Raw genomic sequence first — 18,208 nt, forward strand, 5'->3', positions numbered from 1 at the left:
ATGAATAGATTTTATAATGGTAACAATAATAACTAATAATAGGTGTTTTTCTAAGAGAGAGAGAGAAAGGCGTTAATATAAGTCCAAATGCTAGCCACAGTCCACCCATTTCTTTAATTTCCCAGCCCATTACCATTTTCCACATTTTGCACTAATGCACTAAGTCAATCATAGGTCCTCACATGAATGTGTGCTAAATTAGTAGCAAACTATTTTTTCTTCTTCAAATCGCATCCACTCTGCCATCAGAGGATGAAATACTTAAAATGCACATTTCACCTTTTTTCATCTTCTACTAACAAGCGCTGAGTGCAGAGATGGAAAACGTGTGGCAAACATAAGGTGATGTAAGGTCTCCCCAATGACAGTAAAGGAAATATACGTCCATGCCAGGCTTTAAACAAATGTAACCCCGCCTAGATTTACACAGTTCTTTACAGTCGCCGCGTCTCCTGCCTCCGTCAGTCGCGAAGGTAACTCCGTGCGTAAAGCTCCAGGACACCACACAGACACCGTACAGTTGCAACCTCTGCTTCACTTCTCTGACGACCGAAACGGGAGAAAATCTTTCCTTGAAATTTCCGCTAAACAACCGATAAACAGTTAATGGTTTAAAGCAGTTTTATTTGTATTTTTGGCGCTCACTGGTGAAGTTCTTTTTCCATCATTTCTCGCACCCGAGCCGCGGCACCGATCTGATTAAATTAAAAAGAGTAAACAATGTGCACAGCAAATGAAGAATACATTAGGAGCTAACTGTGGATTCTCTTGGATTTAATAGCCGGTGTCTGTAAAAACAAAGATTCAGTCAAACTTATGGCGTGAAGGTAAGACAAACCTTTTTTTTTCCTATTTTTTGTGCCCAAATTTAGGAACCCAAAAATTACGCAAAACAAAACAGAATTTATGCCTGTCAATTTATGCTACTAAAATTTGTCCTGTGTCATACACGTTAAAGTAATTTTATCCAGCAGCAATTAGTGATCCGGTACAGTCCACCTAATAGGAGATCCCGTGATACAGAGTGATTTATTGGTTGTGATTGCACCGATATTAACTTTCAAGGTTAATTTGCTGTTGTCTTACTATTTTTCGCTTCACCATGACGCGGTTGTTTGTCCAAATGAACAGTCCGTTTCTGTGAACTGGTGAATGTGAGCGCGTAAACGCACAAACAGTGAAAGTGTCTCACATACGCAGCTGAAGGGCTGATTTTTTTGTGTAGCTGGTCGATTGTTTACAGTATTGATCCTGTTTAGCCTTTGGTGTAAGACAACTGGAAGCAAACATTTGCTTTCCGCTGCAATCTAGTACAGGAAAAAGTGCTCTAAGTGAGCTGTAGTTTAATTCTTGTCATGTGGCAGCGTGCCCATGTCAAGATGTCCCTTTTCCATCCCGCAGAGCGCTGATTTCAGATCTGTTTGTGCCTTCCCGTTTGTAATTAGCGCTTGGCTCTCCAGAGGCAGCGCGTTCTCGGCACAGCGCTTCGCAGGGCAGGTGACGGCTGTTCTGGCTGCACACCCTGTCCTGTATCCTATCAACCCTCGCTGAGCAGCTTTAACAAGTTAACAACAACAGGAAATATAAATGAGGTGAAAGGAACGAGGTGGTTTATATGCAGCTGTCCTGATTAACCTGTGTAGGCTAACAGCTTGTCTGTGATTGTTACACTGAGTTTGTAGTGGCATTTTATGATTTATGTCTTGTAATTGCTAGTATATTTAGCCTGATATTGCTGTACTGTTTTTGTGTTGTGATATGCAGTGCGTTTGGCCCCTTCCAAGCTTTGCAGATTTACAGCAGATTTTAGTGTGTGTGTGTGTGTGTGTGTGTGTGTGTGTGTGTGTGTGTTGGGGGGGTTCTCTTAAGGATCGTTATGCAACATTATGCTTGGTTTGCCATTTTCCAAATAACATATGGCAGTGATAATTACAATACTGATATCAATGTGCAGCTAAACTCACTTTTAATGAGTAACTGAAGACAAAAAGGGAAAAGGAGCACAAAACATTACCAAACCCTCAATAATAACTGATAACTCGAGTAAAAAAAAAACATCAGCAGCTGTGCTATACAACAGCAGGTTTGGATCTGTGGTCATAACACCCGGTTGTGAAATCATGCAGTCACTAAAATGGACACTGCCAGGTTTTATATGACCAAGAAAGGAGGTTATGTCAACTCCAATTGGGCAGAATTAATAATGTTAGTGCTTTCTTAATTGAGGGAAGCTAACATTTAATCCCCAGTGCAAGCATCTTTAGCCTAACACCCAAATATCTGCTAAGACCTGATGCTGTGCACATTTACTGTCTATTCAGTGACAGTCTCCAGACGCGCACATTGTTCATCCATATGGATTCTACATCTTCCTGTTTCTGATCTGTCACACCTCGCTGTGAAGAAAACAACATCGCCAGAGCTGCCTGATGCAGCGCTTGTCAAGTCCAGCTGTTTGACACAGACAGCTTCATTGAATCAATCTCCTTGATTCTTCTAGACAACTGGCCTTTTAAAAATGGATATTTGTCTCAGAATATAATACTTGAAATAGAATCAAGAAAAGATACTGACAAAGAGGACTCTGCTATCGCTTTGCTTTGTGAGAGATTAGCTTACATGGAGACCTTTACATGAAGGTGGTACACGGTCTTTAAGTGAATAAGGCACACTATCAGCAGGGGTTGGAAGCCAAATCACTTGATGCAGCCGGTCAGTCAATAGTGACATTTAAATTCAACATACTGCTCCCAAGAGAACTGGCGTGTAAAAAAACAACACCATGCCACAGCCTCTGCTTATACATTCAGTTACAAACCCTAACAAATGTTATTTGTTTTCAGGGTTTTGGCACTAAAATTGATCAAGTCTGTGAAATTACGACCTCATTTATTCAACAGACACTCTCAAGAAGAGATCCAGTCTCCACAGAAATCCCATATGCACTGGACTGTGGTGAAACCACAAGAATCAAGTACCAAATCATTTAAAATCGAAGCATTAACTTCAGTTTTACAAGATGCTACAAAAAGCAGCACAATATGACTGTTTTTTAAAATTTTTTTATAATATCTATTTTTTCCTTTGTGGAGGCCACAGTGGGATATTACACATTTAGGGAAAAAGGTAAACTCTCAAAGTTAGTGTTAAATAATGACGTCCTACATGCCTTAATGCAAATTAATGATGTTGGTTTCCTACATACTTTGATACTTAGATGATATCTGTGATGCTTTCAGAAAAGGTAAATCATATATTTGTCGAGGTCAAGCATGGATAACATGGCTGGTACAACAGACCCAGAATGTACAAAAACAGTGGATGTTTCTCATAGTTTGGTCCATAATAATGACTAAAAATGAGCATTGTTTTGACCAGAATAAACAAAAACAGCAAGGGAATGGCCATAGGAACTTCAGTGACCTTTGCGTGTGGCTCTGTCTGACACATAGGTGAGCTTAGATGAAATATAAATAGTTTACCTTTTCAGCAGAGCCTAGATTACAAACTGGAAGCCCCAAATCACAACAGTCCCTATTTATAGAGCACTTTCCAAATTCTACATTAACAAGTGCTTCACGTTCAACCAAAATAAAACAGACAATTCATAAACTCATCAGATTTTAAAAGAAAACAGACGAAAGCACTGGTGTATAAAACCCACAACCCAATCGCCTGAAAAAATGATGGTGTTGAACGTTTCTGTAAACATTGATACATTTTGCACTTTTCGGGGGACACAATTGCAACAGGAAAAGTAGCAATGTCTCTGAAAAATAATCGCTTTTCAGGCCATAACCCCAGCAGGAAAGGCTGTGATGTCTGTAAAAAGCAACTGCTTTTTGTGGCAGGGGATGCTTCCAAACACCCATGTTTGGGGCCCAAAGCCATTGGAAAAAAAGGCAGGACTCAGTTTTGCTGCTGATTGGTGTCGAAATCTGCATCTTAGCAGCCATCACTTTAGAAACATTTATATAATGCTTATGAAATGTGCAAATGTAATGTATTCATGGTATACAGATACATACAACATTTTTTTTCTGGTGACTGGGCTGAAAATCCAATACAGTGTAGGAAAGGGTAAGAATAGCAAAAGAAAACATATTTTAACGGATTGAAAAGGCAGTTCCATGGATATTAATACTCAAGTAAAATCAGGAAGGGCTTTCCAATAAAAGTATGCTTTAAGGAGGGACTTATTGAGATCACTGACTCAGCCAACCTGATTTCTTCAAGCAGATTGTTCCAGAGCCTCGGGGGCCCGGACAACAAACACTCTAGTTTTCAGCCTGGGCCTCTGGAACAGTGAAGAGATCTCAAACTATGCTCAATATGGTTCAAAGAGGTCGGAGAAAAAACAGGGAGAACAGCCTTTAAGACCCATAAAAGTAATCGGTAAAAATTTAAAACATGTTCTAAAACATACTAGGAGCCAGTGAAAAGAGGACAGTCTGAATTAATACATTTTTCATCCAAACATACACATAGCATAGACTCCGCTAACAAGCAGTGGGATCATTGTATATCTCAGTAATATTGCACAAGGCGCAGCTCCTCCTGTTTGTCTTACAGTACGTGTATGATCGTCACGTGGCTCAGCAGCCCCATTGTATTTTGACAAGTAAATCATTTAATTGTATTGGATCTCTGAGAATGTATCCAACTGGCCTACATTCTCTCTCTCTCATGAAACGCATTCCCTAGCATGTCAAATACATCAACACTCGAGGGACCAGCACCATCACTGAAAGGATGGAGGAGCCAATTAGGGTTCTAAAGCCAATAGGAGATCCATCAGGATCTGGTTATGCTCGACGATACAGTTATATGCTGAGAAAGTTGTGTCGGCAGGTTGGTCTGTCTGTCCATTAATGGTGTGTCCATGATATATATCGATCCAAATGGTGTATATAAACAGAATGGAGCATCATGTTGGAGAAATAAACCTGGTGCTTTTTTGCAATGATAGTGGTTTTGTTTTCATGAAGTGCTAATTGTTCTTTGCTGTCACACATATTTTTATTTTTGAGTGCCTACATTGTGACACAGTGCTTTGCCTTCACAGCAAAGTTACATTCTAGTATCACTAACACCTTCACACATTAATCTCATTGTTTAGAATATACGCACACTGATATACATAACATTTATTAGGTGACTGACTTGCTGTTTAAAACAGACCAAAGTCACTTGCACACGCATAATGCTCTAGTATGCTGGATGGCGCACCATCACATATTTTTAATTTGAAACAACAACCCATTGGTCATTTGAGGCATGAGCAACAGGCAGTCAAAGCACAGGGTGTCTAGGAAGAGTGGAGAACCTTTCCATGACTATCTCACTGATCCACGGTGGAGCCAGTCACACACATACAATATATCCCCTGAGAGGTGTAAAAGTGCTTTAGCTTCAGTTACGCTACTTTGTCAGAGGGTATCAGGCACCCTCTCCTACAGCCACATATGTTTGCATGACTGCACAAGTGTGTTGAATGGGGACACACAATGGATGTAATTGGACAGAGAATGTCCTAATTGGTTGTGACTCCTGTAGAGCTTGATAAAATATCAAAGCTAAATGATTTAAAATCTACTTCCAAGCCCGCGGGGAGATCCCTTGAATGTTCCAACGAGCAATCTGGACCAATGGGATGACAGACAATGTGCAATGATTGACGGGGTGACTATTAGAAGAGAGGGGGAGCAATAAGGATTAATAGCAAAAGTAGAAAGAAAGAACAGGATTTCCCTGGAGAAATGAAATTTCTTACCAATTATCATGATGTGTTAGGTGTTCGGTACCCTTAAACAGGAATGTGTGGTGAATTTAAGATTGTCCTCCAATAGACTACAAATTAAAAGTACTAGTTCCAGATCATTCCAGCTCCAGCATGGTCCCTGACACACATCGACCCTTAAGGTGTGGAAAGAAAAAATGTTAACGTCACTCACTCACAAGCTTTTTGCTTGGCTCTGAATCTCAGTCTTTAAAAGGCCAAGTAATTAAAAGGTGAACAAGAGATGAAGCAGGGCGATGTGTACGATTGAAGCTTGGCATGACATGACTTAATGTCTCACCTTGATCATTTTTTTCCCAACCTCTTGTGTCAAGTGCCATGTGAAAGCTGCTAAATAGCCTTTCAGTGGTAGGTTCCTTGACATTTTCTTCACTATTCTGGGAGAGTTTTGTTTTGTGAACAAAGCAAGCATAGATCCTCCTGTCTGTATGACCTTTTGGTCTCAGCTTTGATAAATGATTGTCTAATAAAATACTATTAATCTCTAAAAGTATCACAGCCATCAAAAAAACACAGCTTTGAAATAATCGCCTGAAAGGTTTTCAATAGATTAAATAAGTGTGTGACACTTGGTAACACGGTGATAAGTCATTTCTGGTTTTATAATATGTAGTAACATATGTAATATGTGATGTATGTATGTAATATATACTGTTAGTATAATGCTGTACTCACAATGTTAGCACACCATGAAAGCCTTGTTTACTGATATTTTTGCATTTAAATTGAAGTGAATAAAGGCTTTAGTTTTGTCTATGGTTGCTTGTATGGTGCAACGAGTGAAAAAGCAATCCTGCCGTTTCAATATACTTGCAGTTACTTTGAGTTCATTGTTTTGGCTCTCTGTTATACACAGTGAGGTTGGTTGCCACGTCCCTAAATAGTTAAATGAACGCTTTCTGTTTGGCATGAAATGAAACAGGAGAGGAATCAGAGGGACTACTGGCTGGTAAAGGAGGTCATCATGCATCAAACACCTTGTGATGTGCCTCAAGATTTTTTAAGTCAAAGCGGGGATTAAAAAAGCTATGAATACTGGACTTAAAGGCATAGTTCACCCAAAAATCAAAAATACATATTTTTCCTCTTACCTGATGTGCTATTTTTCAATTTAACTCATTATGGTTTGAGTTGCCGAGTGTTAAAGATACTGGCCATAGAGATATCTGGCTTCTCTCCAATATAATAAAACTAGATGATGCACAAAGCACCCAAAAATACATTTTAAAAACTCAACAGCAATTTCTCTCTCCAGAACTGATGACCCAATCACCCAAAATAATCCACAGACCTTTTGCACATGCAGAGCGCCCATGTTGCCCTGTGTCTACTAAAAGGGAATTGTTTGCTAATGATATGGGGTTTTTTGTTGATAGGTTTTCCTCTCTTGCACACCTCTCATTTTTTGCACACCAGCTTGAAGGCAACTGAAAAAAAAATCTCTTTCAAATATCTGATAAAAGTGACAACCACAAAATAACACACTGGTTTCCGTTGTCACTACCAATCTATATAGCCGTGTGACCTTTTTGCAAACTCACTTGTTGCTTCTTAAGTCTTATTGTAGTCAGTTTCCTGGTTGCAAAACTGGTGAAAGCGGCTGCTGAAAATCTGATTTTTTTTTTCTTCAAATTGGGCACGAAATCTTACACATACACGCATTACCCCTCACTGATACTGTATATTTCAACAGTTCTTATAAGCTTGTAGCATGCCATAACAGGACCCTGTATCCATGTGCAAAGTGGTGATACTCATGCAGATACTGCTGAGAACTTTTGTACTTTCTTGGAAGGGAAATTTTTACACGATATTAAGTAAAACTACCAGTTCGATTTAGGCATCATTACAAACTGCCACTAATAATACCTCACTAATCAGTGAAATTAGTTTGAGTCATTCTGCCCTTCCTCCTCCTTTGAATGCATCGCTGTATGATCACATTATTTATTAAAGCAGACACCTTTGCTGCACACATTTCAGCTGACCAAAGTTTTATGAAAGGACAAGAAATGCAACCAAGTTATGCAAAAATTTCACCTATTGGCACTGAGGGCTAAGAAGTTACAACATGTGACAAATAGTCTCTTATTTGACAGTGGGTGATGGTGATGCTGTGGTTTGGTCACAATTTGACCTCAAAAGAGTTAAAAGAAAGTGTGACTGTGCCAAACATAGAGGAGGGAGAATGTGATAAGAGAAAGACACAGATATTGCAGTATCTATACTTTTGGTATTGATGTGCTAATCACAAGTAGAAAGTACAAAGAATCAGCCCACTTCATTGTATCTCTGGTTGTGCAACAGCCAGCAGCGCCATCCAGGTCAGTGTGGGGATATGCAGGGTGATAAACTCCACGATATCACTGTGCCATAAGCTCAAACACAGATCAGACACGAAAAACTCAGTTTTTTTTTTTATGTCACTTTTTTTTTATATACAGCAGTTGTTGCAGACGGGTACAGTGAGGCAGCACTTGATTTATCTGGTGGGTTACAAGCCTCTGTTGAGCTGGCAACGTGTGTAAGGTTGCTGTGTCTGGATGTTTGTGTGTGCACACACCTGCACTCATTCCTCTGTGTGTGTCTGTGTGCCTCATGGTTTGTAGTGGAAAAGCTGTTGTGTGTGTGTGTATGAAATATGCGACCTCACAAGAGACAAGACCGGTTGTTAGGTCGGAGCTTCCCTCCGACCTAATGAGGTCGATGGAGGCTTGTTACCAACCTCCCTCTCCTCTCCTTCCAGTGGGCAGATTCTCTACCATTTTTAACATTATGGCTTGATTTGAGTAGGTATTAGCTGACATTGCCACTACAATAACCTTTATGTTGTACTGTATCAATAACACTGATGCATTGAATTTGTACCCTGAAGGCTTTTGCCTTTGTGCATGATGCATCAGTGCCTTTTATTTAGCCCTTTATGTCCGTCTTCCTTTCTCTCAACATGGCCTGTCTCGATGCTTCCTGGAGGGTCTTCAATATTTCATTTGTATTCACCTCTTTCTGACAGCATCTCCACACTGAAAGTCCCATGTCAGTGTTAAAATGTGTACTCGTTTCCAGGGATGCATGTTACTGCACGTATCAGTCAAATACATGACTGAGTGGTCCCTAATGTACGATTTTATAAGTAAAGTCAGGGACTTCAACATTTTGACACAACACACTGTGCCTTCTTCTATTTCCTCATATTCCTCACTTTCCATTTAATATAAAGGAATGCAACCCACTCTCAGCAATGGCACCTCTAGTGGTTGTAGTAATTATTACAGGAGATGTGATGTAGCATAAAAGCGACAAAGGCTAAGTACAAATATAGAAAGCTGTCAGTGGGTCAAAGAAACAGAGGACTTTCACCTAGGGTACGAGAAGTTTGGGTCCCAAAGTCAACAATGACTTCTTTTAATAACAGCGTTACCCAGTATGCTTGTATGTGTAGTGTCACAGCTTCATCTATATGTCCTCTAAAAACTAATTCAGATGCCTTGCATTAGTAGACATTTCTAATGTGTTATCTTTCAATTTTTTTTGTTTACCTTTATACAGAGTTGTGATGCCTTATTTAGTTTTGTCAGGCTTGCTTGAGGTCCAGTGGCTTCTATGATAATCAAAATAACTCAGTGTTATTCAAACACATTAAAAGGCCTTTATACTTAAAACCAAATTCTTAAGAGGCAAAATCTAATGAAATTATAAGCAAACCCCATAGCCTTATACTATACTGTAAATGTTCAACAATAGAGAAATGTCTTTTGTTGGCGTCTTCCCGCCTCAACCTGTGTACATTTGCATCTATTAATAGGCTGGAGCACCAAGGGAACTGTAGTCCTATAATTATATAATTTTATATGATCTACAAAAGTCACCACTAGGTGAAAATAGTCTTTTACTATTTAGATGAAACAAATCAGTCTCTAGTATGCAGCTTGCAGTTTTAGTGATGTATCTGATGTATCATATGTGACATGCGTTAGATTTTTTTTTTTTATTTGTACAGGCCAGGAATCAAAAACAAGATCAGGTGTCTGTTACAGATATAACTGGCCTGACTCAGTTAAAAGCTGCAGCAGGTACCTGTTTAGTAGCACAAAACCCCATAACAGTACAAAATAAAATGAAAACAATCAACAGAAACAAGACAACAAAAAATAGGTAGCAACTAGACATTTCAGAGGAGAGGTCTGAAGAGGCGTGAGCAAGATGGCATGAGATTTGAATCAGCTGTTGCAGATATGTCCTATTAAATAGTGTTTATTTGTTTGCTTGAATTGAGTAATATAGGTTCAAATGAAGGTTAGTGACAAAAGCACCGAATTGTTGCCAACCCATGATAGTTTTGGAGCAGAACTGCAACCATTTCATGACATTAAGGATGTGTTTAAAACTTAAAATTACGTCGTTTGGGGACCAGTCAAGTAAATTGTTTTTGAAGTCAATTTAATTAATTATTTATTTAATTTATAATCATTGTAAGCAACACTTTCTTTCTTTTAATAAAGATTATGGCATATCACTAAGAGCACAACAGATTGTAGCTGCAAGAGTGCTTTTATACGTTTTATCTACAAAGGGAAAAGCAGCCTACAGTGTAGTTATAATGAATCAATCACCATCTTTCCAGTTTACATATTAACTATTTTCCCTATTGCAGAAAGGTGCCAATCTAACCCAAATGCACCTTTGCATAAGGCAGATGTCACAAGAAAATATTTCGTAATTGTAAGTACGGAGAGAAAGGAGACATAATTGCAATGCCATGATAATGACACTGTAATTGCTACTCTGAATGAGCAGGTCTATTTTCAGCACAGTAAAAGTCATAGCAGCTACCACCTACACAACCAGCCTGAAGAAAGCAGCTCCACAACTGTGATGAGTTGCCTCCTCACTCACACAGCAACAAAAGCAAGCCATTTTACGAGAAAGGGAATTCACAAGATAGCCATTGACTTTGCCAACATCAATGATTTTGATCTGCCATGTAAGAGTGGCTGTAGCAGATAGAAAACGAATAGGAATGAATGCTATCGCAGGGAAGAATCAAACACTTTGACAGTATTGATTGAGTGGTATCAGCTTAAGGTTTTGCTTCCTCTTTAAATAGGCTGATTCTGGGAAAAAGACTGACTGTTGCTACCGCCAGAGAGGGTTAGCAGAACTAAGTACCTTATCTGTACCATTAGAACTCTTGTCAAAAACCCAAACAAATTTGATTTATAAATGAATTATTAGTAAGCACTTTCATCTGGTTTCATTCAGGATAATTGCTCTTCGAAACAAGTTATAAATGGAAGTTTTCACATTTAAAACACATTTCACATTATCATCAGAGCATTTCAAACAACGCCCAAAAACGCAAATGGAGAGCAAAGAGCAAAACAACACTAATGAGATGTATCGTGTATTGTATCGTAAATGGGGTGTTTCTGATCTACTGCATGCTATATGTGTTGTTTGTGTGCACAGTGTGAAACTCTTTCTGTGCATGAGTGTATGTTTCTGTGTGTTTCAGGGAGTTTAGCAGTCAGATTTCAGGCCTTTGGAATAGCAGTGACTCAGTAAAACTGAATTGCTGATTAAATGGGGCTTATTGTAAGATTAACAGCACGGTTTATTGCAAGGTTTAATAAACGGATGACTGCATCGCTGCTGCATGATTGGATGAGATTAGTACTCAACAGCAACAAGGAACAGGCCTGTTTATTAGTTTTTCTCTGCCTGATGTTAGTTCACAAACCTTTCAAAATGTGAAAGATTAGTTTGCAATTACAAAACAGTTGTTGTGTATGAAGCCGCTTTAATAAGATTACATCCAAAAAATAATTCAGTAGGTTTTACAGTAATATAATATACTCACAGGGAAAGTAAAACAAGAACAATTTCTGTATATATAGGGAAATTAAAAAGGCATTATGGTTCAACTATTTTAATTAGAAGATTTTTTTTTAATTGCTGGGTAAAGTCATGCCTATTTTTCTTTATCAGTAGTATATTAGTGTATCTCCTAATTGTTTTATAAGTGCCCCATTATGAAAGAGTCATTACACCCAGGGCCGGCTCTAGCCATTTTGGTGCCCTAGGTGAGATTGGGATTGGATTGGAATCTCCCAACCCCCCATGCACGCGCCAATTACAACAGGTAACAAGCTCTAACTGGAACATTAAGCTATAATACTAATTATGGAAACATTTCAGTGTATCGGAGACACTGAGATTTACACTATAAAATTTGCCGGATGTGGTGATGCTGGTGGTGTCTGCTGCCTGACCTGCAGCAGCTGGATTCAAACATACAGTAAATCCATACTGTTACACCACTGCATTAAGTCTGTTGTTTCATTATACTTAATGTAAAGCAGGCACTGTATAAATTATTAGTAATAACAACAACAAACCTCACAAAATTATTCAGTAATAATAACAACAACAACAATGATAATAACAACAGTTACTCAGAGACCACAACTAATTGGCTAAATTTACATGCTTCAGAAAGGGTAGATGGCAGATTAGAAGGCCCTTCTCCAGCAGCTGCTGGGAGCTTCTGCAAAAATCACCAGAGTGCATCTAGACAGTTATAGAGTACATCAGCCAATTACTGCACAAGCAAAAACATGTACCTGCAGCAGACAGTGTGCGACAAACACCTGCTGCAGTGCATCAATTATTTTTCAGTTGTGATTATTCATTTATAAAACAAAAGAGGACGCACCACAATTAAACAGTAACACATGCCCAACAGTGAGTAATTATTTGTCCATATTGGTAAGCTAATTTCAGCACAGTGTCTAGCACACTTATTGGGTATAAAGAGCAACACTAAGCAGCCAGCAGCAACAATTAACTATATAAACTACTGGCTTGACATTCAGATGACTCATAAACATTCTTTAGTTCTCAGCAGCTATCATAGCATCATTATCTAGCTTTGCTTGATTTAACTTAGATAGCTAGTACAAATGAAATGTTTTCACACAAAATAGCCTTTTTAATGTTATAAAAGAAAACATACCTCTGTATTTGGATCTCTTTCCTCCTCCTCTATTCTTAGTTTTCTAAATTGCAAAACCTGAAAGTTTAGACCTTTTTTTAAATTCTTTTTTTTTTTTTTTAATGAAAAACAAAAAAATGCACACGTAAATAACTTATAACCTTCCTGTTGACACGTGTCAGTCAGGCTTCTCTCCCTCTCTGATCTGAGGTGCCCACCAGTAACTCATCCCCGACTTTCACTTTCAAAACGTGGCGCTGTCAGTGCTCACAGTGCAGGCTGGTCAGGGACAGGTCAATAATGAGAAACAACAGGGGCGCTGAGTTTATGATTATTTCTCTCCTTATTTGTTCATTTGTTATTTTCAAGGCAGAACACAAGGAAATTTATTTTTAGCACAACCAGTGGCGCCCCTCCAACGTGTGGCACTCTAGGTGACCGCCTTTATCGCCTATGCCAACATGGTAGCTAGTAAACCATAACAAACTACAACCACATATCTGCCAAATACCCAGAAGAAAATGACAACATTTTAAGTTTCTGTGGTAGCATGAAAGCATTGCATTTATATTAAATATATATGATATTGTTTGTAAAGTGACTTTATACATACGCTAAAGTTATCATTGGGTGGTGGAGGATATTTGATGGCATGTCACCTAGATGAGATGCCTGCCAAGCTGCAGGCTACTGTTTGAGACCGACAAACAATAAAAGCGGTTGTAATTTAGTGAGTCATTGCTGTGTTCCCCCTGGCTTTTTAGGCACCAAATATGGATGTTTGTAGCGATCCATCACTGTTTTTCCAGCAGTTTTTTAGGTACAAAAAGCAGTTACCTTAACTGAGATATAGCTGCTTTTTAAACCAAAATGTGATATTTTCCTAACCATAACCAAGTGGTGATTGTTCCTCAACGTAACCTTACTCTAACCACAGTCTTGTTGAAATGTAAAGTTTTAACATATCTGCTACATAACAATGTACGAATCAAAGATTTGCATTAATGCTCAATGCCAAAATTTTTCTGGTGATTGGTTTTTATATAGTCATACTGTTAATAAAATAATGATAGTTAGTTATACTTATGCTGACAGATCACAAGACTCAATCTCTATAAGTATTAAGACACGTCAATGGTCAATGCTTTGTTAATGTTTGTATCAGGTATTGCAAGCTTTGGCTGTTTCCTCTTGAAATAGTTCATTTTATCTGATGGAAGATAGAAAACCCTACATGGAAGACAAGTAGTCACTGGGTACAAGACAAACACTGCTTGTGCTTTTTATCTGTATTTGTTGGACAGTTGAGGCCTGGGTGCTCACCATTCTCCAGAGAAAAGCCTTGTCACTACTGTGGAAATCCAGGATAGCCAGATAATGCCTCCTGCTTTGATAGATCGGTGCTGGGGTCACCTGGGAATAAGAGGATGCGGTTGGATGTGAGACTGAGGGATTGTGGCTAGAATATGAGGTCAGGCTATTTAAGGATTATATCCAGGACAGGTCAACTGCTCACAATTCAGAGGTCACTTGGTTGGCTACAGCACTATTAAAACTGTTTAATGATGAGAGATGGATTCACTGCACAATAGCTGCAGCTCTTAATCCATCTGTTTAAAAAAATAAAACCTTTGCATGACTATGAATATGTATAAAGACTTCCCTTTGCATGTCGCGCAATCATCTCTCAGTGTGCTTATATTATCACAGTTTCTTACTTTTTATCAGGTGCTGTGTAAGTGACAGTAACTAACTGAAGTGTTTTCAAAGCTACACAGCTTCCAGTGTACACAAATTGATTAAACTCAATCCAAAATTTTAAGTCACTGCCTCTATAATAGGAGTGTAAATACATTTATGCACTGTAATCCATCACTTTAAGGACTAGCCATACCCGGTGAATGCAAGCAGCCTCTCTAAGAGCTCATCCTCATGGTAAAGTAGCTTTGAATTCATGTTTTAACTAATTTTGGTAGTGAAATTGACCATTTGCTAAGCCCCATCCCCATAGTAAGTGCTGTTAATCCTATTAAGCTTCCATGCTAGGATGTGGCATATGTGGTTTGCAGTGGAAACAGTCTTTTTCATGCACCTAAGCACCAGTTTTGTCATTTGACTAATGACTTGCTGGTTCACTGGCTTCTCGTTGCTTGTAGCAGTTCTCAACCTTAAATTGCTTCCCTGGATCCAAGGCTGCTGGGTGGGAGATTGGATCTCGTAAGACAGTAGTTGGTGGTTTATGTCATGGGAGTTTGCATAATAGCCATTCCAGTATCATAAGGTCACTTGGTGACCACAAGTTAAAATTGGTTAAATGTTATTTCTTTCTCCTCTTATTGCATTGTCTGCATTATCTTTGATTGTTTTGTTATGTTTTGTGTTCCAGATTAAGTGTAGTATGTTCTCAAAATAAGGGGTGAAAGTTATGTTTTCTAGGATAGTGAACGGCATGACCCACCTACTCAAGTCTTATTCTGCCTCTGATTTGCTTACATTGACAATCTGACCTTAAACCTAACCAATCTCACTCATTTTGCCTAAAACCACCGAATGAAACAAGCATTAGCCAATCAGAGGAGGAGTAGGGTGGACCATGCCATTGTCATCCTAAGAAATGCAAACTTGTGTCCTATCCAACCTCAGCAGGCAGGTGGCTGTCGACTGTTCTTGGCTTGATTAAGCTCACCCGGGCTTTCCTGGCTTTTAAAGCTACTCCATGTGTTCGTCCTCTCCCTCTGTTTCACCGTCATACAGCTGGCCTCCACTTCACAGCACACATGCCACAGATCCATACACTACTGACATTGCTGCACACTCCATTGTTAATTTGAGATGACCCTAGTTTTAATGAATTAAGTCTAACCTCTAGTAGACTCCTCCTTATCACATATTCTTATCTTGTTTGTGACATGAGACCAATGTAACGCTATCTCAGGTAAAGTTTTATTTGAGTTCGCTATCCCATGTCCAATGGAGAGCAGGACACAAATGCTCACCCTAACATAGTAGCATTAGGACATGCTTTCACACAGTGGATGATCCGTCCCAAACTTTTTTAACTAACTCTACATAATGTAGTTGGCTAATAATAGTATCTTTGCAGTGATTCTTGGTTATAAATGGAGGTGTGAGGTTTGTTAGCTGGGCATTGCCAAACTTTGCGGCCTCCATTATTACAGACAAATTCACAGTTTAATCTGTTCCTCGTGCTTTTTCTCTGTTGTTTTAAAGGAAAAGTCCATTGGTAGCTGGTTTGCAATACTAGCCACAGTACATAGAAATAACATGGTGATTTTAGAGGGTGTACTTTTGATGACTTTTTGGTATTACCTGACAGTTTCACCCTTTTTGAAACAAACAGTATCCACTTATCCACTGATTTTCAATCAGCTTTGCATCATAACAATGTGGGTAATATGTGTAAATGAACGATGGTAAACTTTCCACCATCTTAGGGCCCATCTTAGGTCCCAGACCTCAATGCTCATTTCTCAGCTCAAATCCACTTTCACTAGCTTTAGGGCTATGGATGTAAAGAGAACTTGATACAGCGTTAGTGGTAGGACCCCATTTATTCCTATGAAAGTTGCTTGATGGCGCATGAAGCCAAAAAATTGCAAGCACACCAGCGCATTCTGTCAGCTTCTATGAATAGGGATAAAATAATTGAATCGTTGGGTTCTTTTGGACATATGTTATTAGACTGAATGGATCAAATTCAGATACTAAAATTAGTCATCATGCGAGACTTGTGATGCTCAAAAAAATGTGATTTTCAGACATCTCTTTTATAATGCCAGTCTATGATAAAAAGTCTGTTTGGGCCCCAGTTGTGTTTCCTAGGATAGTAACGGTATGATCTACCCTGCCGTATAGAATAACAGGCCTAACACCATAACTCTGACCCAATAAGGAAAACCCTAAACCTAACCTGGAAAATGCAAATTTTCTCACCTTCTGAATTCAGAAGTTGTAATTCCACTGTTTGGCCATTACAAAAAAGGCTTCAAAGCCAAGCAAACTTCCTGAGCGCCTGATCACAACCACCAAGCTTACATTGCGTCACCCAGCATTAGCATTTGTTGGTCTATTGCAGGCAGGTTGGTCTATTCCGGCAGTTGATTCTGTCTCTTAAGCAAATGCCATTGCTCTTTTTCTTTGTTTTCTCTGGTCATGTAGACCCAGTCTCAGAAGTATTTTTCCGCATAGAAAGCCTAGTTTTATGAAAAGACCTTATCTCCAACGGTAACATATTTCTTTAACATTCCTCGCATTTATGTATTTCTGTATTGCACACACAAAAAAAGCAGATCATTTTAAACTAACATTGTAAGAGGACCAGCAAAAATATATCTAAAAACATTCCTGTAACAGCCACCAAAGCATTTAGAACATATGCATTTTGTTTTAAAAAGTCAGTGTGCTTCCCAAACAATTATGCATAATTCACCAGTGTTTGAAAAATGGACTAAAGGAGTATTACAGTTATGTCCTGTCGTTGCTTCAGACAGTTTATCTGCACAAGTGTTAAGAGTGCTTGGAGCCCAAATTGCCCTTTTATGACCACATACTTTGCAAGTCCATAATTCTAAATATTCTCATGGTGTGTTATCACAACAGGCTGTTTTGTGACTTTGCTATACTGCATCAAAGAAAGTCTGGGCTGCTGTTTTGTTCATTTATACCAAGAACAATACAATACAAAAAACTGTGGCCTTTAAAATCACTTTGGATTTGAAGCGAATGTTGAAATAAAGTGAAATCACATTAAATAGAACAAAGACTGCACAAAAAATAAACACTAGTATTATCATGTTTAATCAGTGCATGCATGTTTGTGCTTTTTATGTGTCCTGAAATTTCTACATTTCTTGCTGAACATTAAGTTTAACTATTATTTCAAATGTTAATTCCCATGCATTATAATATGTCGGACTGTGTGATACATTTATTGACTTTACACTTCTCCAATTTACTGGCAGCAGTCAGCACCCACACACTCTCCCTGAAAAAGATCCAACAGTTGGAGTCAAAATGATAATAGTAACCACACATCCACAATTTTATCGCACATCAAATAACTGATGCAACTAGTGCAACAATTTTCACATTATTTAGGCAACAGTAGTCCATATAATACATTTTTAGCATTGCTTTCACACTTTGCTTACTTTGGTGGCTGCCAGCTTTGTTTTGCAGGACAGTGAGAACACCCACTGGGCTACTTCTGTTTCTATCTGGGATTGTAAACTATGCTTTAAAGTTAAAGCTCACAATTGCATCCTGGTCATTTTATGTATCCAAGTTTGAGCTCAAGAGTTTTATTTCTATCAGCAGCTTATTGACTTCTGTTCTTATTTACACTCCACTCAACACATAGCAGCTTCTGGGCTGAGATGATAGCCAAGGACTTC

At 38.7% G+C, this 18,208-nt stretch overlaps 1 protein-coding gene across 1 annotated transcript in view; it reads left to right on the forward strand.

Annotated features, from left to right (window-relative positions):
* Window positions 1-488: 488 nt before the first annotated feature.
* drd2a (dopamine receptor D2a) overlaps window positions 489-18,208 on the forward strand; it is a 58,326-nt gene continuing 40,606 nt past the window's right edge. Inside the window, exon 1 of the mRNA XM_042486717.1 lies at window positions 489-827. The gene's annotated coding sequence lies outside the window, so the exon portion shown is untranslated. The remainder of the gene's footprint in view (window positions 828-18,208) is intronic.

This window comes from Plectropomus leopardus, chromosome 5 (assembly GCF_008729295.1).
Source record: "Plectropomus leopardus isolate mb chromosome 5, YSFRI_Pleo_2.0, whole genome shotgun sequence".
In the NCBI taxonomy this organism is placed as follows: domain Eukaryota; kingdom Metazoa; phylum Chordata; class Actinopteri; order Perciformes; family Serranidae; genus Plectropomus; species Plectropomus leopardus.